The sequence below is a fragment of the Xenopus laevis genome, chromosome 7S, assembly GCF_017654675.1.
Source record: "Xenopus laevis strain J_2021 chromosome 7S, Xenopus_laevis_v10.1, whole genome shotgun sequence".
Lineage (NCBI taxonomy): Eukaryota > Metazoa > Chordata > Amphibia > Anura > Pipidae > Xenopus > Xenopus laevis.
The window spans coordinates 61,682,979-61,709,801 of record NC_054384.1 but is presented as its reverse complement, the minus strand read 5'-3'; the positions used below and the strand labels follow the sequence as shown (position 1 = coordinate 61,709,801).

The 26,823-nt window shown below is 38.0% G+C and overlaps 1 protein-coding gene across 1 annotated transcript in view; it reads left to right on the top strand.

Annotated features, from left to right (window-relative positions):
* Positions 1-6,250: 6,250 nt before the first annotated feature.
* Positions 6,251-26,823, top strand: part of cdon.S (cell adhesion associated, oncogene regulated S homeolog) — a 132,264-nt gene continuing 111,691 nt past the window's right edge. The window contains exon 1 of the mRNA XM_041571311.1: positions 6,251-6,321. The gene's annotated coding sequence lies outside the window, so the exon portion shown is untranslated. The remainder of the gene's footprint in view (positions 6,322-26,823) is intronic.

The following is a 26,823-nucleotide window of genomic DNA, read 5'->3' as shown; positions in this document are numbered from 1 at the left end:
TCTTGTATTGTGTGATGAGGTACTTTCTGGGTTCACAAAAGCTATATTAAAATGTTGGCAAAGGAAACATTTTTGCACAGAGGAATAATTTTTCACATTGCAAATATTTTTCCATTTATACTTTAATTACATTCCCCCATGGGGTTCTTGTCTCATCCTTAAGCTCCTTGTGTTGTCACAAGTAGTGATGAGTGAATTTTTTCGCCAGGTATGGATTCGCTGCGAATGTCTGCATTTCTCCATCTGCAAATTTTTTTTCATTAAACTGCTGCAAAAATCCAAAATTGTCCCGAGACAATAAAATCTCCAAAACAAAATTGTCCTGAGACAAAAAAATCACCATAAGAAAATATCTAGTACAGGTATAGGTAAATCTAAAAACAACTGGACTTGATGAAGACGTTTCACTACTCATCAGGTGTTGATTCTGTGTAGTTACTGTGATAGGATTATCCAATGTGTCATGCAACTCCTAGAAAGAGGTGTTACATGTAGCAGACAGGTGGTGTCGAAGGCCCCCACCTCTGTTTAGGGATGGTTTCTCCACCTTGACATGAATCGCCTCTTTCATGCCTAGTTCAAACCAGCAGTCTTTTTTATCCAAGATTTGGACCTTGCTATCTTCAATGGACTGTCCCTTGTTTTTTAGGTGTAGAAAGGCAGCCGAGTTTTGCCCTGTAGAGTTCGCCCTCCTATGCTGAGCCATTCGCTTGGAGAGCAGTTGTTTTGTCTCCCCAATGTATAGATCTGTGCACTCCTCGCTACACTGGACTCCGTATACCACATTGCTTTTTTTTCTTTTGGCGTTGGATCCTTTGGGTGTACCAGTTTTTGTCTCAGTTTGTTGCTAGGTTTGAATAACACAGGGATTTGGTGTTTGTTGAAAATCCTCCGGAGTTTCTCTGACACTCCAGCTACATATGGGTGTTCTATTGGTGTTCCTGTTGGGCTTGGTTGCTGCTGTTTTGACAAAGGCCCAGTCTGGGTAGCCACAAGTTTTCAAAGCTCCTCTAAGATGTTTTTGATCTTTGTCCTTGGACTCTGTATCAGTTGTCACACATTCCGCCCTGTGGTGCAGAGTTCTAATGACACCCAGTTTGTGTTTCAGCGGATGGTGGGAATCAAACAACAGATATTGATCCATATGAGTGGGTTTCCTGTATACTTCCGTCTTCAAGTTACCCCCCTCTTGGATGCATATCAAACTGGGTGTCCAAAAAAGCAAGTTTGTTCTCATGGACATCTTCTCTTGTGAACTTGATGTTATTGTCCTCTGAGTTAATGTGTTCTGTAAAGGCCGCCACTTCATTGGATCTGATTTTAACACAAGTGTCATCCACATACCTGAACTAGTGACTCGGTGGGTGTAGTTCCCTGGAAAGTAAGTAAGGCCCTCCTTTCCACTTCCTCATGTACACGTTTGCTACAATGGGAGAGACTGGAGAACCCATTGCACAGCCATGTTTCTGTCTATAACAAAGGTTCTTGTACTTGAAGTATGTGGTGTTAAGGCACAAATCTAGCAACAAACATACTTGGTTGGGACTGAGCTTCGTTTTGCTGCTGAGGGTGTTATCTTGTTGCAGTCGATTTCTTACAGTCTCAAATGCCTCTGTAGTAGGTATACATGTGAACAATGAAGTGACATCATATGATACCATTGTTTCTTCTGCCTCTAGTGTAACGCCGTGAATCATGGTTACAAACTCTTTGGCATTCTGCATATGATGCACTGTATTGCCTACCAATGGGACTAAGATGTTAGCCAAGAATTTTGCAATTCTGTATGTCACTGAATTTATGCTGCTGACAAGGGATCTTAGTGGGGCTCCTTCTTTGTGTATCTTGGGAAGTCCTTATAAGCATGGTGTGGCTTCTCTGGGGTACAGGCGTGGTATAAAACTCGATCAATGGCTTTCTCCTTTTCAAATTGTTGTAGGCAACCTATGAAAATCTTCATAGTCATATCACCATAAGAAAAAATGCCCATTGACTTTAATGCATTTGGACGAAAAAGTTGCCAAGACAAACCAGTCACCACAAGAAAATCTGATTTCTTCTTAAGAATCCTCTGTTGTCTCCTAAGATGTTCTTTACAGTGATTTTTGTAGTGAAATAGGAGGCCAAAGTTCCATTTTCAACGTTTGATAAGAAATCAAAGTTTTATTTTCGGACAATTCCCAAAACAGTTGGAGTCTGGGTGGGATATTATAACCTGTCCATGCTGATTCATCTTCACCTTCATACTGCATGCTTTTTTTCCAATACCAGACCAGTCACCTTTAAAACGTAAGCTTTATCATTCCAGTCTTTGATTTCCTTTATAAATATAACCAGTAAGAACTGGATTATTTGTCATGCTGCTCTTGTGACTTTCAAGCCTTACTTGTCTCACCTAACTGGCTCTCGTTATTTGTAGAAAGTAGAATAATTTGACAAAGAAATTGACTAACATGTGAATAATAATCTATCTTTATCTGATTATTTATTAGATTTATTCAAATGTTGTAACACATTTAGCGGACTACAAGTTTTTACGCACTTTGGAAAAATCCATTTGTAGCAAATCCCTGTTGTGTTCTTAAACACCCACACAGATTACATTCTTTAGGTTTTAGCCCAAGTAAAACATTGGAGAGCTGCCAAACTTTCAGCATGGAAACAGGTGAAAATATAGCAGGTGTTCTGGCTGATTTTGTCATCATAAAATTGGCGATTTTGTTTTTCCATTAGAGTATTTTTTTCATTAAGGTGTTATTAAATGTGACGTATGTGGAATAATAAATGTATGCCTTCATTCACTGTATGTTTAACTTTATAACTGGCACAAAAAGTCTACAATTTTACATCATTTAACTATTGGGATCTGATTTACAGCCATGCTTCCATGAATAATCTCCTTCCATTATGTTTTATTGACTAAATTACCCACATTAATATGAGGCATGTAACTCACAGATGTGTCAAGTCTTTATCACTTTAAGCACACGTTTCTTGTTATAAGACAGTCATGACTATTTTTCATTTCAGTAGCCATATGGCAACAGGCAGAGCCGGGCCAACCCGGCCAGGTGCCCTAGGCAACCTGGGCGCCGTTTCGCGAATTTTTTGGCGAAGCGAAACGGCACAAATTCGCCCATCACTAGAACTGAATCAATTAAAAGAAACTATTGCCTGACAAATGTTTATATAGTCACTGAGGTGGCTAACATAACAGGGTATGGAGTGAAATTTGAAGATGACACTGGTCTACTACTGTATAAGTCATGGGTGTCAAATCACCTGGTACACATGGTGCATCACTAACACAGATTCAGTCTTTTAGCAACTTATTTTCTTTAGTGTAACTGATTTGTTCCAAAGTACTGTCTGTGGGTTAGAATCTGTGATCTCTATCCTGTTTTCCTGTAAAAAAAAAAAAAAAAGGATCGACACTTGTGCCTAGAGCTATAAGCATACCTCCTTACTGTCCAAATTTTTGCTGATAAAGCCAGAATCATAGACCCCAAAAATAGCGGTACAGGAAATTGAGGGGTTTGGTTATATTGTCTGTTCGTGATTGGCTGAGAATATGCATATGCCAAATTTTATCCTACAGTACTTTAACTTATTCAAATGTAGGGAGAAATGCTACAACACAAGCAGCCAGATGTAGCATGTGCTTGCTGCAAATTATCTATAATGTCAAGTTACTCTTGAAACTGTCCTCAAGTCTGAAATATGCAAATGTATTATCCATACACCATGAACAGATCCAATGAGCTTACAGAATCTGTAACCCTTTTATTAAAAGGATTTCCTTTGATTCAGTTAATTTGTAATGGTACCTTGTACTTAAAGGAGAAGTAAACCCTTGCTACTAAAATCCCCTACCCTACATAGACCCTGCTCCCCCCCCCCAGCCAGGGCCAGATTTACATATTGGGCGCCCCTAGGCCCACTGCCATTCGTCTCCCCTTTCCCCTCCAGGGGGACAAGAGCAATGGGGATTGGCACATGGGAAATGTAAAAAATTATTGTATCTCCAGCACATGCCCAGTGTTTTTGAACCAATGTGGATGTGGTTGGGCAGCATGCCTAGGCCCGGGCCTAGGTGGCCTTTCCACAAATCCGGGCCTGCCCCCAGCCTAGGTGCTACCTTTGCTAAATGCCCCTAACTCTTTACTTACCCCTCGGTGCAGATTCAGGGCATCGGAGTTCACAGCAGCCATCTTCTTCTCTTCGGTAATATTCGTGATGTAAGTGCCGTATCAGAGCATGCGCAGTTGGAGCAATTTCCTGTTTCGAGACAACTGCGCATGCTCCGAAAGTCACTGAAATTGCCAAAGCGCCGGAAGAAGACCCAAAGATTACCAAAGCCCCTGAAGATGGCGCCCATGAACTCAGCTGGACAGAATCTGCACAGAGGGGTATGTAAATAGTTAGGGGCAGTTAGAGCCACCTAGGCTGGATTGGGGAGCAGGGAGGGGGGGTCTATGTAGGGTAGAGGGGTAGGGGATTTTAGTAGAAAGGGTCTGTTTCTCCTTTAAGCTGCATCCGTCCATATAGATGGCAAAACAATGTTATTGGGTTTATTTAATTTTTAAATTATTTTTAGCAGACTCAAGGTAAGGAGATCCAAATTACAGAGAGACCCATTATCTGGAAAGCTTCAGGTTCCAAGCATAGATCCTATACCTGTAATTCTATCTTTTCTTTGCAATATATATAGCCAACAATAAAATAACACTTTAAAAAAATGATTGCATTCAGATTTAAAGGACCTGTGATATATTTTCACTGAGTATGTAGTGTGTGCATCTGCATATTGCAGTTGCAAATAGCAACCAATCAGTAATTAGTTTTAACCAGTGCTCTACAAATTATCTGTGTTGTGTTTTGGTACCCGAGGATGAGTAGAGTATAACAGTGCGTTATTAGCAGGTTCATGCAGCCATTACACTTCAACAGTAGCTTCAACTCTAATAATCTTAAGCAGTATAGAAAGTACTATGTACACAGTATAACACTTGTGCACAGTGACACCTACAGGCCCTTTGTATAAACTAGGGATGCACCGCATCCAGGATTTGGTTCGGGATTCGGCCAGGATTCGGCCTTTTTCAGCAGTATTCGGATTCGGCCGAATCCTTCTACCTGGCCGAACCGAATCCGAATTCTAATTTGCATACGCAAATTAGGGTGGGGAGGGAAATCGCGTGACATTTTGGCACTAAACAAGGAAGTAAAAAATGTTTTGTATTTCTACCAGTTTGGGAAATCTTCTCACACACGCATATACATTTTATAAATGATAATACCAATTCCATTTGAAATGTAATTATATCTATTTTTATCAAGAGTATAGCATACCACAGACGTGTGGATAAAAAAGAGCCCATGAAACCATTTACACAGAGCTATATTAACTATCCCAGCATAATGGATATTTTAGAAGAGGCCTATATTTCAATGTCTACTTCTAAGCTTTATCCAGAAGTGAATTATGATTGTTTTCCAGTCATTCTATTGTTTCACTAATCCCTAATTCTAAATGGCTTTGTATTATGTACCATGTGCTGAACAGAATAAAATATATTCCAAAATGTCAGCAGCAGCTTTATATACACACAATAAGCCCGATGGCTTCCACAGAAATGAACAATGTGTATGTAATGATATTACCTGATATCCAAAGTTTCTTTAAAACTGCATTCATTGTTCACAGCCTGAAAAAAAATTGTAATGCCATTCCATACGTAACAGGGATTAGTAAGTAATGTCATAAATGTTCACTTCATTTTGCTCAGAACTGGAACTGGGGAACTTTATTAAACAGATTTAAGGTGTTTGCAAGAAGTGCAGCCTTCACAAGTACTCAGTAGTTGCAGGGGAGGGGGGAGCTTTCCATCCGAAACATATGTTTTTGCCACTATTCTTGTTATCTTGGATATTTCCTGCATTCTTGTTGCCATGGAAATGGCCTCAGTTAGGATGGCCTATTTACTAGGCCTTTAGGACATAAAACAGGCATGTGTTGTCAATTTTGAAAATAAAAAAAATGATTTTTTTTTTTCTGCAATCGTTCTCTTTTTGCAGAACAAACGAAGACAAGAACCATCCCTTCCTCTCTCTTCCTCTGTCTCTTCGTTTCAAAGCAATACTGTTTTTTTTCCCTCTTCAGAGAAAGTTTTCTTGGCTGCTGAGCAAGAGTCACTGGGCAGAGAGCCACAGCGGAGGGGCTTAACTTTGAAGGAAACGATGAGAAAAGTGTCTGGTGCCTGAGAGGAACATTAGACTGGTGCAGCAGTGACGGAGAGAAGCTTTCAGAGCTGGTAGGAGGTAAGTGAAAGGTAAAACCAATTGCCAGTCTCTGCTGATTGTGGTCAGTCATTAGTGGGATCCAATGAACATACAGCACCGAAAGATCAGAGCGAATAATTAGCTGCCTTCTATTTTTGCAGATTCATACTATGCTTATAACAAAAAAAAGAAATTTTCTGCTCAATTTATTATTCACAAAATTGACCTGTCCTGCCTGTACACATATATGGCACGTCCTAAGCAATGCTGATTAAAATACGTTAATACATTTATTATGTTTCATTTTTAAATTATTTCTTATAGAAGAAAAAACCAAGATCAATGGTCAAATGATAATGCTTAACTCTGAGCTGCTCGGCTTAGTACTGCTGTAACGTAATCTGTCTGTCTGTCTGTCCGTCCGTCCGTCCGTCCGTCCGTCTGTCCGTCCGTCCGTCCATCCGTCCGTCCGTCCGTCTGTCTATCTATTCTATCATCTATCTCTAGCTATCTATTTATCTATAGCTATGTCGGTAAATCCATCAGCTTTATCTTGTCTATCTTTCTATCAATCTATCTATCATTTCTATCTTTTATATCTATCACTATCTGTCAATTTATAAAATACATTGATTAGCTTTATCTTGTTTATCCATTATCTATCGTCTATCTTTCTTCATCAGTGTATCTTTGTATCAATCACTATTCATATTCATTTTTCTATATCAAAATGATAAGGTCTGAGTAGTGGAGCTTAGTGGCTGTCAGTTATTATTTATTGCAGCAGTCACTATTAGTGATGGGCGAATTTCGCGCGAAATTCACGAAACGGCGCCCGTTTTTCGGAAAAAAAAAATTGACGCCGGCGAATTTTTGTCGCGAATGTTCGCGGGCGTTTCGCGAATTTATTCGCTGGCGGCGAATCGCGCAAATTCACCGCGAATTTGCGCCTGGCGAATAAATTCGCCCATCGCTAGTCACTATTGTCCAACATTGAGTGACTGCAGATTATGTGACTCCTGACAACTTCAAAATCCTGCATCCCATAACCGGTATCCCATAGAGCAGAGGAATAAAAGTCTGCCACAACTGTGTAGCCAGTGGAAACCTGCTGTTGTATAGAATTAGAAGCAGATTAAAGTGACGTAGAATGACACTACTAGAGTGGCATGGTTGTCAGTTGTATGTTTTCTTACTAGCAGTGCACAGAAGAGAATAAAATTTGTACACATGCCTTTCTCTCTATGCCGGTTTGAAATAGATATATTGATTTAATTCACGCTTTTTAAAAAATTATATTCTCCGTAACCCTGGCAAAATTATTCTATATGTGTGTTTTGTATTAAGAGCAGTTGCAGCAGCAACAGAGGGATAACTGATTTGCAGCCCTCCAGCTGTTGCTAAATACCGAACAAACCCAGGTGCTGAGAGTTCCAATTCAAAACCAGCTGCTTTTAAGGCAATACCCACTTTAGCCAAATGTATTCATGGAACAGAAATGTAAAATATAATCAAAAAAGTATGAGGTCTTTCTTTTTTATTAGTTATAGCAAGGCATATAATGCTAAAGATTTTACGCACTCATATGCACATATATAACCATTGTCCAGAAGATAAAGTCTCCAAAATAAAAGCAGAATATATGGATGCCAGATACACAATTCAGCAGTTCAGTAGTGGGATTTCAATAAAATAAGAATGGCTTATTTTTTTATGTCATTGCAGTGCAGATATTATTCTTTCATTACATATATATGATAATGTCTATAGCACTGCATTAACTCTTGTGCTTGCGGAAAAGTCTATCAAATTTAGTTACAAATGTTGTGCCAATCATGATGTTTTATGAAATAGTGTAGTGAGTTGTTCTGTTTCTACTACACTGATGTTTATTATATATATATATATATATATATATATAATATATATATAGATATATATAGATATATATAGATATATATATATACTGTATATAGATATATATATAGATATATATATACTGTATATAGATATATATATAGATATATATATAGATAAGCACTGCGTATCTTGACAGCGCTATATAAATAAATGATGATGATGATGATATAGATATATAGTAGTTCTTCCCAGATGAGAAGATGTGTGGTAGAATTATGGTAGAGTTTATGCAAATGAACATTGGAGCTGTGTTTTTTTATTTTTTAAGTCCTGTGTTTCTATTTTTTTATTTTATTTTTATACTCAAATTTTGGCTCTTGGATTCTACTATTTGTTTGATGGATGTTCCGGAGTGGTGCTTGCCTGTCATTGAATTGTCCTGTGTTTCTTGACCAAATTCCATAAAAATGTAAAAAGATGTTTGGAAACATATTTTTTGTTTCCATTTTGAAGCAGATATTGCTTACTGTGTAAAAAAGTCATACTAATTGGTACTGTAGACTTAGTTACTGCAAGTTACCTGCATGTTAAATATTTCCTTATAATTCAATAATACAATAACAGTAAGCTTATTTTGCTAACCCTTGAGAATCTATCCTTTATAGAGAACTTCATTGTTTATCTGTTTTCCTTTTGAGCTGAATCCTTCCCTTTCTCTTAATACTGAAAATGGACTCCCTGACTTGAGTTCCTTGCAATGTTCAGTGTTCAGTTTGCAATATTTTTTTTTGGAACTTTCGTATAAGTGGAACTAAGTTATACCTGACAGCCTTTCATACAGGAATCCCTGGTGTATATTTACTAAAGTGTTCAAGATACAAAAGTGAGGCATGCAAACCTAAACCAGATTTATTATAGCAGGGGAATGCCATTGAAAGCAGTGGGGGGCTTTTGCCCTTGTCAAATGACTTGTGTTTGCTCACACTTGTTTTGCTCTAGTTTTGCAGCTAGGAGACTTCAGCAAATAATCAATGCAATGTTTGCTCTACCACTCCCCGTTTTCTCAGTATATCCCAGTTTGAAAAATCTGCAGGTTTAGGATCACAGCTCTTCCAGTAAATACCATAGCCTGGACTTCTAAGTTCTTCTATTGTATCTGGCTTTTGCATACAGCAACATATCAACATATCTAGGTAAATTGCTACCTCAATGGGCAATCTGTATTGTTTTTCATTTGGCTAAAGCTTTATAAGGTAAAATATCAATCAAGGGACAGAATGGAGCAATTCTAAAAAATAAAATCCCTCCATCTGTCTTCTATAGATATAATGCCACATTCCTACAATACCTGTTATTTTTAGGCTCCCTAAACATCTCTGTTGACAGCAATAGTAGTTGTTGGTGTGCCTGTCTTTTTATAGACAGTGTTGGGCAACCGAGCAATTGTAATTACAGTAGCCATTATATCAAATATTCTATAGGTATGGGTATACTTGGGTTTCTGGATAAGGGATCCCATAACTGAATAAGAAAAAAGAGCAGAAAATGATTTCAGCATATTGTATGACACCAAAGTGGTTAGCGAAGGGTGCCAAGGACTGTGGGGAGCAGAGGGAACTCTGGGTATAACTACATGGAGGTGAGAGATTGGTGATGGACACAAATAGAAGGGCTGATATAAAAAGAGAGATCATTTACACTCCTCCTCTTTCAGCATCACAGGCACCTGGAGCATGATGCATGGCTGCACATAAATCAGTTCAGTCTGCAGCATGCGTCTAAATGAATTGCTAATTAACAATCAGGGCCGGGACGAGGGGTAGGCAGAGTAGGCACGTGCCTAAGGCACAAAGCTTGGGGGTGCACGAGACGTACCTTTAGCTGCTGCCTACCCCAGTCCGGTATGAAGTCCTGCTCCTTGCACGCATGCGCGAACACCTAAATGAGGGAAGTGTGGCATGCACTGACGTGACTGCGCCTATGTAAGGTGAGTGTGGCATACGCTGGACATGGCTCATAGCGTGCATGCGCGCACTTATGTACGTGCGTGCTTTGTAGAGGGGGCGACTCGGCCGGCCGAGATGCCTGGGGCACGCGGCCAGTATGGCCCAGCCCTATTAGCCATGCAGGCTGTGGATTCCCTACCTGGAGTGCTGTGCAGGCTTGTCAGCGTGTCTGGTCTCCCATAATGGCATCTGCTCATTCTACCCCCCCATCCTGTTCATTGTTATATATTACAATATGTATTAGTTTAAAGGATTTTATTTTTGAATTTTAAAAAAAAAATCTTAGATTTGTCAATATGGTGTTACTTGTACCACTGTTTTGATGTGTAATATCAATAGCTGCTGTCGGGTAACTGATTCTGGTCCTTGCCATTTGGGCCTGAATAATAAAGGTTTCTTTGTTACATGCCCATCGTGGCTGCAGTGACTGGCATCTGGGGTAACTATGTTTTGGCATAGTATGGCAAGGAAGGGTTATCCGTTTGATTAAACCTGGCTTAATAAAGCTGTGGCAACCTTCTCCCATTAAGAAAAGGAAAACTGAGTCTGGTGTTTTTCATTTTATTGGTCACAAGGAGAAGGTCGAATGTTTCACACAAGCGACTGCCTCCCCACAGTCGTATATTGTACATATTCATAGAAAAAAAACAAGTTCTGCAACTTTGTTTTGTGTTTCTATTATTTCAGTCATTCCACCGCCCATTAGTCTGAAACGATTCCTAGTGAATGGTGTCCAGACAGTATGTAATCTAGAAGCATAATCACCAGCTGATCAGCAAACAATCAGTGACAATGACCTTTTAAAAAAAAAAACAACATTCCACTATAGCAATCAACAACCAGCAACCACGTGTTTTCTTTTCCGAATTCAGTTGCAAACTCAGCTGAACTCTTTTTGTTAATTAGAAGCATGCATATATCGTTTAAGATGACTATCATCATTAGACTTGGGATAACAGTCTTTGTTTAATCAAGAGCAACTCTTTAACTTTCATTTGTTACCTGAAATACATTATTAAAGGGTAAAAAAAAAACCATTCCCTGAAACGATAATGTACAATTCCAAAAATGCTGCATCAGTTCTAGGCAGCATGATAGATTTATACAAATATTTATACAGATCTTTGGTGGTAAGGAAAACATTAGAATCAGCCTCTGTGATCCTTTCTCCTACACCTTATGAATTGAAGTCCCTCTGCTTTCTAGATAATAGGGCTCATTTGCATCTACAGATGCAGTGGGCAACTGTTTTCATTAAGATTTATCTAAAACCCCTTTAATTAAAGGTACTGAAGTCTAAATGCACTTGGTCCACTTCCGTATAATTGCACTGATTCAAAGAAGTGAAGACTGCGCTTAGTCCAAATCGATAGGAGCAAAAAGCTGCACCAAAGTTCAATTCGTGGATCCACTCATCCACATATGATTCAATAAAAAGAAGAAAGAAACAAAAGGTGCGCTTGGATATACCTATAGAGAGAGGGGAGACAATGCCTATATAGTGTAAAACCTTCTGTGCACTCGAGGAAATACTGGACGATTGGTTCTACTCACATACGAATGGATATAATATCGCGAATAGGATGCCGATCGTGTCTGCCAGTAGTCAGAGGTCGGATGGCGGCTGATGTATCTGGTCCGTCTTGTGCCTATTGGATAGGGGTGCCAAATAGTGTGGTAACGCTAATTAAGGTAAGGCTGTCAAGCAGTATTGTGCTTACCTCAGTTATAGATTTTAAAGGCGCTGATTCGATCGTGTTCTGTTCCTCCACTTCTTAGTCGGCTGAGCGGCACTTGTATGGATCGTTGCCCGGTCGCGGCCAGATGTCTTTACGTTGGGAGGGATACAACCTCCTCCTGCAGGTGTAGATCTGATGTCCACCGCAGAGTTAAATCTCGGCAGGAGTTTCGCAAAACAATTCACAGGTGGCGAAATGCGGAAATTCGTTGCGAATCCGTGCTAGCTGCTTTCTCTGCGGTGGACATCAGATCTACACCTGCAGGAGGAGGTTGTATCCCTCCCAACGTAAAGACATCTGGCCGCGACCGGGCAACGATCCATACAAGTGCCGCTCAGCCGACTAAGAAGTGGAGGAACAGAACACGATCGAATCAGCGCCTTTAAAATCTATAACTGAGGTAAGCGCAATACTGCTTGACAGCCTTACCTTAATTAGCGTTACCACACTATTTGGCACCCCTATCCAATAGGCACAAGACGGACCAGATACATCAGCCGCCATCCGACCTCTGACTACTGGCAGACACGATCGGCATCCTATTCGCGATATTATATCCATTCGTATGTGAGTAGAACCAATCGTCCAGTATTTCCTCGAGTGCACAGAAGGTTTTACACTATATAGGCATTGTCTCCCCTCTCTCTATAGGTATATCCAAGCGCACCTTTTGTTTCTTTCTTCTTTTTATTGTATAATTGCACTGCTCAGATCTTCCTGCTTTCAATTCCAATTTGTTTTATGCATGGCATTGTGTAATCCCTGGAGCTACCATCATCTCCTGATCAGGTGGTCACTCCAGGGCTCCCTCAGAGCCCCGTGTCAATCAGCTCAAAGCACACATGCAGTTGCATCTATTTTGATGCAGTTGTGCCAGATGCAGAACAGCTGGGTCAGGTTGAATGCCCACATTACACATGTAATGGTGCGTCAATCCTGAGAAACTAAACAGAGAAAGCAGAGGGACTTTCAGTGGCAATCCACATACACTTTACAATGGCACAATGCGAGGGAGGGGTTGCATTATATTGCGAGCCTTATAGAAGTGGAGCATTGGTCCCAAAGAGTACAGAGGTAGTCTCCTTTCAATCTGTGCAGGCAGGTATGTCTGCGTGAAAAATCATTTATATTTATTTTTGGAATTATGTGTTTACTCACCTTTCTGGTGAGTGGGGGGTATATTTAAATGCAAAATTGCAATTAAATCTTAGTAATCAAAATGTAGATACAATAATTTAACATACAACATTACAATTTATCATTATAGGTTTTATTGGATATACAGTAACTTCACTTTCTGCTCTAGATTTTGTTCAGCTTCCCCTTTGGTAATATAGCCTTAACTGCTGTTCTTGAGTGTCTTGTTTTGGTTCAATATTGATTGGGAAACCAAAGTTCCCTGGTAATCAGTGTATTGTTCTCACTTTTTCTAAGTTTGTCTAAAGGTGGCCATAGATGCAAAGATCCGCTCGTTTGGCGATTTTGCCAAACGAGCGGATCTTTCCCCGATATGCCATTAGCAGGCATGGCTATATCGGGGGTAATCTGATTGTTTAGATTACGATGTGCAATGGGCTCCGGCGGGATCGGTCGGGTCAAAATCAAACCTGACCGATCGACCAAACGACGATCTCCGCCGGATGAAAGATGTCGGCACACGCCACACACGATCCGAAAATCGTACGAATCCTCGATTCGTACGATCGGATCTGTGTGTCTATGGCCACCTTATGTCTTGTTTTATATGTAGAATGACACACATTTCCAATGGCAAAGACATTAGGGCACATTTGCTAAGCCACCGGGTGCAAGAGCAAGTGTACAGATGAACGTAATAAAAAAATAGACAATTGTTGCCTTTTGTTTGCATTTTACATTTCGCACACAGCATGGGGTATTGTGAATGTGGCCTTTTGAATCTATAGGGCAAACATCAGCAGATTGCTCAGTTTGCCAGAGTTAATGCCCACTGTTGCACTTTAGTAAACAAAGCAGTGCAATAATTTTCCCCTGACTCAGAGCGGAGTAGTAAAGTGAAAGGATTAACCATGAGTATGATAATTGTCTCTGACATTATAAAATAAACAGTGAGTGCAGTGCTTAGCTCTGTTATGCACGTCTGTCTGTTCAAATATAACTGAATAATACCAAGCTCTCGATAACTCAAGTTAAAAAAGGGGAAAAAACGACTCATAGAAAAAGTCTCAAAGAAGTGAATGCCATAACACACTTAATTCTTACTAGGTGGCAGGTTATTGTACAAAGCCAGTAATGTGTCAAAAACTGTTTGGTATTGGTGGTATACTTGTGTATACAAGTATTAAGATGGGTTTTGACCAAAGGAATACTATTCATTTACCAACTAAAGCCATTCCTTCCAATATGTATTAACCAAAAAGCCTATTATATTTTTTGTTAACTGAGATACCCAGAGCTGTCCAGAAAATCTGATGTTGCATCTTTGATATAACAGGATTTAGTTTAAAAAAAAAACACCTTAGAAAACATGTGCTGCTGAGAAATTTTTCAGCACTGTGGACTGCCACAAGGTAATTTATCTGCTTGGTAGGTGGGCCAGTATCTACCTCTACATATAATACAGTAATATCTGATTTCTTCTTTGCACCAGTGCATAGTTCCATAGTTCCATAGTCCCATTAAGTCCATCAAGCTCAACCCAAACTTTAAATGAAAATTATTTTCCTCTAGTCTGAAGGGGTGGCCTCTGGTGCAGTGATCCTCTTAATGTCCTCTAATGTACTTGTAAAAAGTAATCATGTCCCCTCACAAGCATTGTGACAGTCTACAGTCCACCCTCATAATCCATCTCTCTAACTAGTTAAGTGGCTCTCTCCAGCTCATTTATATCCCTCTTAAGGATTGGAGCCCAAAACTGCACTATATACTCCAGATGAGGTCTTACCAGACCTCACCTGGACAAGTTCAGAATATTTCCAGCTTTTTCTAACTTGGCAACCCCATTACCCCAGTCAATGCCTGTATATTTACGTCGCGCATAATAACTTCACCTAGTTGTGAAGTCACCTATATTTGTAAAAGCATACACAAATGATCATTTTCTTGTGCGATCTTCTACTGCGTAATTCTTACAGACTATGGAGAGGATCTGATTGATCAGATGGGAGGCATGTGCTTTGGGAGGCAGGTACATGTTGAGGTTCAGCACCTGCTCCTAGGTACATGTGTTGTCCTTTCCACAGTGTTCTGCTGAGTAGTTTTACGATATAATGGAATGATATAATGGAATGGCAAGATCTTGTTGGTCAGATAGCAAGGTGCCTTATTTTGCAGACTGAAGCTTGGCACATCGTAGATAAATGTTTTGTTCTTTGCCACAATATGCTACTAAGTAACATATTTTAATGGCATTATTTTACACCATTCTTATCAAATTCATTTGAGATCAATAGGATCCTAATAGGTTTTTTACAGCAGCAGAACTGCACAGATTTGTTAAGTAATGGTAGCATTAACTGGTCTGGTGTTTAGAAGCAAGTACAGTGTCGGCCCACCGGGAAACCAGGAAAACTCCTGGTGGGCCCAGGTGTCAGTTGGCCCTTTTGCTTCTAACTATGTGGCCAATTTCATGGTCATTCCTTATTTATTTATTGGAAAAAATGCTTAATAATGGAAGAATAGACTAGTAAATATAAAAGACTAGGAGAATAAAGAGATTGAGTGAGGAGAGGAGGAATAATAGTTTTTCTTGTGCGATCTTCTACTGCGTAATTCTTACAGACTATGGAGAGGATCTGATTGATCAGATGGGAGGCATGTGCTTTGGGAGGCAGGTACATGTTGAGGTTCAGCACCTGCTCCTAGGTACATGTGTTGTCCTTTCCACAGTGTTCTGCTGAGTAGTTTTACGATATAATGGAATGGCAAGATCTTGTTGGTCAGATAGCAAGGTGCCTTATTTTGCAGACTGAAGCTTGGCACATCGTAGATAAATGTTTTGTTCTTTGCCACAATATGCTACTAAGTAACATATTTTAATGGCATTATTTTACACCATTCTTATCAAATTCATTTGAGATCAATAGGATCCTAAAAGGTTTTTACAGCAGCAGAACTGCACAGATTTGTTAAGTAATGGTAGCATTAACTGGTCTGGTGTTTAGAAGCAAGTACAGTGTCGGCCCACCGGGAAACCAGGAAAACTCCTGGTGGGCCCAGGTGTCAGTTGGCCCTTTTGCTTCTAACTATGTGGCCAATTTCATGGTCATTCCTTATTTATTTATTGGAAAAAATGCTTAATAATGGAAGAATAGACTAGTAAATATAAAAGACTAGGAGAATAAAGAGATTGAGTGAGGAGAGGAGGAATAATAGTTTGGAAAGTGGGCCCACGTTCTAATGTTTTCTGGTGGGCCCCTGGCATCCCAGTCCGACACTGAGCAAGTATCGGATGTCCAGATGTTCAGGGAATAATAAAATGAGTGGCACACCATATGGAGACTTCCATAAACTAGTTACATTCTGTAGATGCCTAAAGGACAAATGGCAGGTCAGGACTTAACAGCATATGACAAAGATCATAATTCAATTATACAGGGACAAGGGCGTAAAGGAGAAAATAAATATGTTTGAAAATCCCAGGACAAGTCATTAGCATGGAAAGGTTGAAAATACATGAGACATTCAGCTCATTTATTAAATGAGGCAACAGGAAAATAAATGTACAAAAGTGTAGTTGCTTCTACAACAAAAATATGTTATTGGTGGGTAAAGGAAATGTATATATATATATATATATACCCCTTAATTTGGTACAATGGCTTTACATATGGCTGTTGGGTGTACATAGTAGTTTACTCATAGGCTGCTATACCAGCTCATTAATGCAAATACTCTCTGGAGGTAATATTTATGTTTAGAATTGCTCCTGAAGCAGGTTGTATTAATAAGACTGCTCCACTACGAGGTACAATGAGTACTGCCACAATACTAAGAAAAGATCCAACCATGATCAGAAAGAATTTAGCGATTAAGCTATTTATATCTTTTTGACACAGTTGTCTTTCTTTCAGTTTTCCTTCTGGCCATATTATCCATTGCTACTGGCTTATTGCTCTTCACCATCTGTGTCTTGTTTCTAGTTTACAATTACAAAAGCCTTAAGGGGGAATGTCATAAAATTCACAAAGAGCAAAACAATTAGCACAAATAAGAATAAAAATGAGCATTTTGCAATGGAATGCTCTTCCGTAAACTACTATTGCATTGCAAGTTTTATTTGTGCATTGCCCACTTTTAAGAAGTGCTTGAAGGTGTCGTAACCTTTTGGAACAAACATAACAACTTTTCCAGTAAGAAATTTTTATTATATTCACTGCGCACTGGTGCAAACTATAAAATTTGCAAACCTTCTTCCAATGTTGGAATTGGTCGCAAAACAGTTAAAAGATATATCAATGTATATATGATGTACAGTAGGATTACAATCATTTTGCCAACTAAAAAGATACTGTAAGAGTCCTGCTGGAAACAGATAAATAGCTCATAAAGAACATGAACAACTAAAGCAAACCAGACCTGCCTCACTGCATGGGACAATTACCATGTTGGCAAGGTATGTTGGTAGGATGATGTGTAAGGGTTTTCATGTTCTGGGAAAATAGATGACATCTGCAAGCAATTTTCTCTATTGTTGAAAGTGGGCAATTGCTATATACTGCAATTGAACATTCCACAATTATAAAAATGATGAGGATTTCAACCAGATTTCAAACCTCCTGCAAAAAGTCCCTTGGTCTATCCCAAAGTGCAGCGAAATGTGAAAAGAAATGATTCAAAGTTTGGTCCATTCAACTGGAAATTACGAATGTACTTGCTCGGTGCATTAAATTGACAGTTTGCTGTATTAGGTTTAAAATGCAAAGTATGGGGTACACAGATATAAGCAAGCTATGAAATTGGGGCCCACCAATGCCCTATGCCATTTCTGAACTGGCACAATGGTTTATCACCTTGTGAGCACAAATCAAGGTGGATAGTATGTGATGTTGCACTTACTTTATACATTTGTGCTTCTGGCTATAAATACCAGTACCAGGAAGGGATCTAGAAAGCTCCGAATTAAAGGGAAGGCGATCTCCTATTTCCTTTTTCTCTGTAATAACAAAACAGTACCTTGTACTTGATCCTAACTAAGATATAATTAATCTTTATTGGAGGCAGAACAATCCTACTGGGTTGAATTAATGTATACATAAGTTTTTTAGTAGACTTAAGCTATGGAGATCCAAATTGAGTAAAGATCCCTTATTCAGGAAAACCCCAGGTCTGAAAATCAAAATCTGAATTTTTGGGATATTTTAAATAAAGTTTGATACTAAAAAAGATTACTTAGAAAAGTGATAAAGAATACAGTGATTTAAAACTTGAGTTTGACAAAAAGGAATTCTAATTATATAAAATTATTAAAACATTATCATTTTGAAAGCTGAGCAATATAACCTTTTACATTGAAGAGACACTGCAAACATAAAAAAAAATCCTAGGAATCAGAACTTGCCATTTCCCAGCAACTCCATTGGGTTTTTCATCGTCTGGCTAAAGTGTAGGTTTTTCAGCTTAGAAAGTGTCTGTGGTAAGATTAAATGAAACTAGATATGGGCACGTTTTTAAGAAAATATGTCATGAGAAAAGAAATAGGGGACAAAAAGCTAGCGTCAGAACAGAAAAATGGACACATAACGGCATTAGCGATTTAATGCAGTCAGCCTAAATATAAGCACAGTGTCGTCAGCATTTGGCATATCCAGTAGCAAATCAAATGGATTTCCCTGCCAGCTGAGTGCTACAGCAATACATACATGTTAAGTGAATGAAATAGAGCCTTCTAATGGATTTCATATGATTATTATGCAATTGTTGGATGAGACAGTCACATGTATTTATGCTACACATCTATCATGTCTTTATAGGTGCATATATAATAATTATTGCTGTAAACTGCTTATTTCCAAACATTTTACATTAGAGGAGTAATAGTCCATTTCTACAAGTTTTAGGTTAGAAACTATATTCATTTTCCAAGCTGTTAGGTTTTAATTCATAAAAAGGTTCTGATGCTTAGATAGACAGAAATGTATGTGTTTTTCAAACACAGCAGGAGCTATTTTAGAATGTCTTGCCTTTCAGGTAAGTGAACATGTAGAAATGCAATTACACTTTACTCCTATCCATGCCTAATTGTCAAATTGTCCTTTGCACTAAATTCCCTGTTTTATTGTACCGCATTGTTTATTTATTTACCAATATTCCATAAACATAAAGCAAGATATTTTTGACATGGGAATGATATAATCTCTCCCACCATCTCCTTCCACATGAGAAAAGTCATTATGGCAAGTAGGTTCCTCCTGCTTTACTAATAAGGAAGAACTATTATAGGGGAATCATGTCATATGGATTGCTAAGCATATGACTGCACTGATTTACAGGTATGTTGAAATTTACCTTGGAGATGTTTAACCTTAATCACCATTTCCCCAAATGTATTTATTTTAGAACTACTACTCGTTATTCATTCATGTTTGACAAACGTGAAAATTTAGTGGCATAGTTGTACCTGTTTCTGCTATTTAGCTGGCAGTGAGTAAGATAAAAAAAAATACTTTAAATAATTCCCACATTTAAAGAAACAAGGAAATGTAATATCATTTGCAACATGTGCACCGGTTCCTAGCACATAGCAAAAATGTGATGTTTGCTTACTAACAGGTGACCAATTACTACCCCAATGTGATGCTAAGGGTTGTAGTTATGGCTGGCATTGTTTTATTCAGTACTTGCCAGTCTGTACTTCATATATTAGTTCTTCTGGTAGTTATGGCTGTAGGATTCCAGGTGCAAATTCTTTGTACTGTCAATTTAATGTACTTTGCACATGCTAAAATTATCACCTGGCCTTGATGAAAACAACATATTGTACAAACTAGTGAGTTAAAGAAACAATGGAGTCAACATGTGTGTTTTTCTTCTTTACTTTCATGATTTTAAAGAAACAGAAAATCCTAATTCAAGTACCTTGAATTTAATGGCTTTTGTTTGTGGCAACTAAATTGGTACAATTACATTTCATGCCATAAAGCATTGGTGAGTAAATATGCAGTTTATGTTGTATTTTTTGCTAATTTAATTAGGCAAATTCAGTTGATTTTTGCAGATATTTGCCATGTTACTATGATTGTTAAATCTACATGGCACCCCTTTTTGAACTTGGTATCTGTCTAGTGACTTTATTCAGACTAGAAGTGCCAAAATATATAAACTCGCCTGTTCTCTTTATAAACTGCATGACCTTAACTTTCCCCTTTTTAATTCAAAGCAAGAGGGACCTAAGCAAATGATCAGCTTTCCAGATCTTATGTGCTGGAAGAATTCTGACATTAAAGATGAATATCATCCCACGCCTGTTATACAGTTTCCAAGCACTCCCTTTCGAGATTTCAGTTTAGAAATGAAAATAACTAAAACAACTTTTTATTGCATTTCTGTGGCAGAGTAATTATTTCCAAATTTGTCCAATCTTAATGCTTAGGCGTCCATGACATAGTTGCTCCTGATACATGGCCAATGTTTTAATTTGCAATAATCTCTTTTTTTTTAGTTAAAGGGCTATACAAATACATAAAATTAAATCAAAAATAGGTACTTAATTCAATGCACTGATATCAGTGGAGATATACTGTACAATTGACTCCAGGGCAATTGGAACAAGAAAAACATCCATTCACTTCAACAATTTGTTCCAAGAAAAAATATGGTGAAAAAATGTTTCTTGCATTTGGCAGAACTTCAGTATTTCGTGAATTTTCCTGTGATTTTCAGCAAAGAAAAAAAGAGCAGTTAATCAATCTTTATATGAGAATACCTGTAAGTTCTACATTTTCTGGTAGGGCCTTTAAAGGAGAACTAACCCCTAAAAATGAATATGGCTAAAAATGCCATATTTTATATACTGAGTATATTGCACCAGCCTAAAGTTTCAGCTTCTCAATAGCAGCAATGATCCAGGACTTCAAATTTGTCACAGAGGGTCACCATCTTGGAAAGTGTCTGTGACACTCACATGCTCAGTGGGCTCTGAGCAGCTGTCGAGAAGCTAATCTTAAAGGAGAAGGAAACCTAGTCGGCGCAAAAACCCTCCCCCCCTCCAGTGTGTTGCCCACCCTCCCTCCTCCCCCCCTGGCCTACCCGTCCCGCTGGGCAAATGCCCCTAACTTGTTACTTACCCTTCTGAGCAGGTCCAGTCTACGGAGTTCACCGGATGCGATCTTCTGCGCACGCGCCAAAACTTCGTCACTTTTGGCGCATGCGCAGTAGATCCGTACCGGCGAATGCTCCTACTGCGCATGTGCCAAAACGCCGGTCAAAGCAGGAAGAAGAGCATATACAGTGAACCAACAGAAAAGAAGATGTGGAGCTACTGGGGCATCTTTGGGGGCACAGATCTTTCCTACTAAAGGACTGTGTTTACCTTGGGCTGGAATAGAAGCTCAAAACATAGGTACAACATTTCCAGCCTACTTCTTTAGTCAAGCTTTACTTCTCCTTCAAAGACAGGACATACACTAAGGGGCACATTCACCAAGCTCGGGTGAATGAATAGAGGGAAAAAAGCTTGAATTTCGAGTCGTTTTTTGTGCTTCTCGACTATCGAATTGGCGTAAATTTGTCTGAGTAGAATGATTCGAATAGATCGAGTGCAAAAACGCTGCGAATATTCACCCATTCGATAGTCGAAGTACTGTCTCTTTTAAAAATCATTCGACTGCCTACTTCGCCAGATTAAAGTGGACCTGTCACCCAGACACACAAAGCTGTATAATAAAAGTCCTTTTCAAATTAAACATGAAATCCAATTTCTATTTTTTATTAAAGCATTCATAGCTGCTGTAAGCTCATTTAAAAATCTCAGATGTCAATCAAATATTGTCTGCCCCTCCTCTATGCCATGGGCATAGAGGCGGGGCAGACAATTACTTTCACTTTCCATTCAGCACTTCCTAGATGTCACTGCTCTCCTCACATTTCACAAGTTATTTTAACCATTTAATTGTGTAGCCAGGGCATGGGGCACTATCCCAGTGCACAAACAAGATACTGAGATGATGCAAGACTTGCCTTAATAACAGTGTCCACAAAATGGCACCTTCCTGCTTGCTATAATTATGAATGCCCAGACTGAAGGAAACAAGATTCAAATAATGTATATAGTGTAATTAACATTCCTTTTGCTTGACTAATGTGATAAAATAGGATTTTAAATATTTTTTTTTGGGTGACGGGTCCCCTTTAAACCTACCGAATTGCTTTAAAAGCCTATGGGAAAGTCCCATAGGCTTGTTTTCTACGTTTTTGATCGAATAAAAAGGCATTCGATCGATCATTCAATCAAATGAAAATCCTTTGATCGAATATTCGATCGTGCGACTATTAGCCGGGCAAATATTCGCCCATTCGACTATTCGCCAGCGTGTAAATTTGCCCGAATTCCCTATTCGATTCTATTCCCCAGTCGAATTTAGAGGGATTTAACCCCTCGAAATTCGACCCTTGATACATCTACCCCTAAGTAAAATTGTTTTCAAAACAACAGAGCAGATGTTCCTTTTTTAGAAAAATGAACAGAGCAATGGAATATACATGAGGAGGAGAAGTTTACAGTTAAAGGCTTGAAGACACATTTGTTTTACTTTTTGGTGTTATTGGTCCTATTTGTTTATTTTGATTGGCAAGAGTATCGAGCACCATTACTATGACAAATTGCTCTATGCTGCTGTGGTGCTTATTTCTTGATTGACATATTCCGTTTGCCCCAAATACAAAATTCTGCATATCCTAAGGCTAATAGCCTCAGAAAGTGTGGCCGGCTCCACTAGTATCACAATGCATGGTCCAGTTTAGTGTATTTTGGAATAAAAGTTTTGCAGCACAGATGCTTTGTGGCCTCCTTCATACAACGTGTATTGGTCCAGTTTAGTCACTTATGTCAAGAATAAGTAGTTCTGTTGAACTTAGATCTCTACAGAAAGCCATCACAATACAGAGAATAGTAATGAGAAAAGGCAGATACATGTTTTATCACTGAATGTATAGGAGAGACTCCAGATTGCTTTGCTTCAGCAAGCAGGGTATGCTTTATGCAGCTGGGGGAAATACACTGGATAAAATGGGACCATAAAATGATGTCATTAAGAAAGATGACTAAGTATAAAATGGAAGAGATGTCAGCCATTCAGTTGTACACAATGGAACTGCATGTTTTAACTCAAGTATTGTACAGCTGTACTGGTGTAGTAAACCCAGTTCTGAAAGCTGCAGGTTGCTGTTCAGTCCTTTGTCAACCTCTTACCTTATAAAAGAAATCTCTGCTTCTTACATTCCCATAATTAAGATGATATATATATATATATATATATATATATATATATATATATATATATATATATATATATATATACATATATATATATATATATATATATATACACACACACTGTATATGATCCAATTTTTCAATAAATGGTAAATAAGTAAATAAACAGAAGGTAGATTGAAACAGATATTATTATGTATATGTTTCTTGCACATTGATTCAATAACACAGTCTAAAAGTCTATGCACTGCAGTCTACTAAAGGTTTGTCCAACAGAGAGAGGGTTAAGCAGATGTGGTTTTAGATAGTACCCAGTGCCAAGAGTAACCCAGGATTGTTTATGATAGCCGTGTGAGGCTCCGGCCTATAAAAGGCAATGTAGGTCTTTGGTTTGTGAAAGGGAATGTAAACGCTTAGAAGGTTACAAGAATCGTATACATTGGGGAACCTAGAAGACCTTGTTTCAAGAAATAAACCTGCCTCGTTGGCTTTATTACGCATGTTTTAGGACAGCAATGACTGCTAGTGCAGGTTTTAATAGGCAAGCAGATTAGTTGAGGAATCTCCAAACTAGGTGCAAAACTTGATTTTAATGAATCATGCCTTTATACATTATTTTTTCAAATTGTTTTGCTTTGTTTTATTAACACTGGTCCAATTGTCAGGTCTCTATCTACTATGTCTGTTTCATAGCCCATAGTCTGCCTAAGCAAAGCACACAATTAATTTAAGTGTACATAGTGATAAATTATCCAAATACATATTTTGAGCATAACTCATTATATAAGGCATAATTAGCATTTACTAAACATTACTAACAATATTTATTCCAATCTACCTTAGTATTTAGGACAGAGTGCATTATTCACTGTGCCTGCTTTACTTTTCACATTCTTCAAATGGTAATCAATATGACATTTCAGGAACTAGTAGACTGTATTTGTATGTTGCTAAGAAAAGAAAATTCTTATGGCCCATAACATATTAATCATCAGAATTAAAAACAATATCCATGTAGTTCTAAACACTATTCCTGATTATTTAAAGATACATTTCCTGTATATTCTATCAACAATATGTCTGCAGAAAGAGAAAAAAGTGTAAATGCCATGGGTGAAACCTCCTCAATACAAGTCTGATTATATCCTTTCGCTTGCAGACCCACAGCAGCAAATATGCAACTGAAGTACATGCCAGTGTAAGTGTGGCCATATGTGAAACAAGAAGGACACGGAGACCTCTCCAATCATCCCTCTCCCTTTTTCAAGATTTTTCAGCTATCCTCCAAACTATAGGATGTTACACCCCAATCCACCCAGTTCTGCCAACTCCCTACACTCTCTGTTTTAATCTAGCAAACTCCCAAAAAAACAACAGGAGGGTTGACATGTTTGTTGACATAATATAAACTTGCACTTATACTGGTGCACAGTGTAAAATCCCCCAAATCCCCATATAATCCTATTAGTAAAGCAGAGAGACAGACAAACTTGATTCTACAGTTTCAAAGGAAACTATGATAGTCTGTAGGGCTGCCATCTTTTCTTGGGAAAAATGCTGGGCTTGCTATATTTTTATCTGATCTGTTGAGTGATTAGTTAATCTGCAGATTTGTACACTAACCCATATGTACAATTAATAAACACTATACTATAGACACAAGCAACTAATTTTAATTGGTATCTCCTAGACAGAATAAATACTAAGTAATAATGTGACTCTTAGGGGCAGATTTATTTGGGTCGAATAGTAAATTAAAATTAAAATTTACATTTTTTTCGGTGTCAAAATTTACACACTTGAATTTTAATTCCCCAATTCGAATGTAAATTCGAATGTGATATTTATCACACCTCGACCATGGAAATAGTTGTAATTTGAATATTTGCCACCTAAAACCTGCCAAATTAATTTACAAGTCAATGTCAAATGGTCCGTTGAACCATTTGAATATGTTAATTGCCTTCCTGACATTTAAGTTTTTTTCAGAGGGAAAACTTGATTCGAATTCAATTCAAATTTTATTATTCAATAGAATATTAGACATTCAATTTTTTTCTTAAATTACCTCCCATTCGAGTTGTTAGTGTATTCAAATTTATTAGAGTAAAAAAAAAAATTCACATAAATTCGAAATTCGTCCTTTGATAAATCTGCCTGTTAAAGAAAAATCTAGAATATTTCATTATCAAATCTGCAGAATTCTGTCTCTGTTAAATTCTGTATGTTACAGTGCTTATGAGGCAAAGGAATGTTTGAGGATATTAGCATTTTTTTGATATAGGGAGTAAAAAGTAAAAAACCATTCCTGTAAACAACTTTGAATATTAAACACACATTTTAAAGTGCAAAACCTGAAGGTTAACTGTAAGTTGTCATCTGATAAATGTAAGCCAAGGTATATCTGACTTCAATTAATTGCAACATTAGGAACTGTGACAACTGCTAAACACCGGGAAGGCTTGATGTTTTTTTTTTGGTCTAATGGAGTAGTTTGAGAGTGTAACTTTATCTACGTCTGACCCATGAGAGTCTTGTTGTCTTAAGCTGGTCCATTTAAAAGTAGTTAGGCATCCGGAAAATCTCTAGAGAGGGGAAAACTGCTGATGCAAATGGTAAATGCGAGAAGCCACCTGTTACAAAACCATACTGCGCTTTTTTGTACAGCGGGAAATTAAAGAATTGTGAAATATTTTAATGTAAGACAGGCACATCTCCTTTGCGCACAGTGAGTGTAATTAGAAAATGTATTCCTTTGCAGATCTCATGGCATTCTATACATTTCCTTACACAGGGGTTATTATTTAGTTAATTCAATTCAGTAGTTCAGCTGGGTACGACTTGTATTTTATTACCATCTACTGAAAAGAAAATATTCTGGCAGGTCTTTAAATTGAAGAAAATATTTTGCAATTACAATTGTGTGCTCCTGATTTGAGAATGTTTACTTTGTTTATCTCTACTTAGATATTTATTTCTACTATACCAGAAAAAATACAGTAAAGGGCAGATTTATCAAGGGTCGAATTGAATATTTGAATTTTTAAATTGGAATTTCGAGTTTATTTTAGTGCAATTCGACTAGGGAATAGTCCAAATTCGATTTGAGAATTTGAAATTCGAATTTCGAAATTTATCATGTACTGTCTCTTAAGGGCAGATTTATCAAGGGTCGAATTTCGAAGTAATGGGAACTCCCATAACTTCGAAACTCAGATTTTAAAAAGACCAACTGAAACTTATCAAAAAAAAAATCTATTTTTTTTTCCGGCTGAATAGGCCGTTTTCATTCGAATTCGAATTGTACTAATTGAAGTAAGAGCACATTCAATCTAATTCGATTCAAACTTTTTCCAAAAAAAAACAATTGTTTTTCAAAGTCCACGAATTGAATCCAAAGTTCTAGGAGGTCCCCATAGGCTAAAACAGCAATTCAGCAGGTTTTAGTGAATGGTGAATGGTCAAAGTCGAGTTTTTAAAGAGACAGTACATGCTAAATTTCGATATTCTAACTTTTTTCAAATTT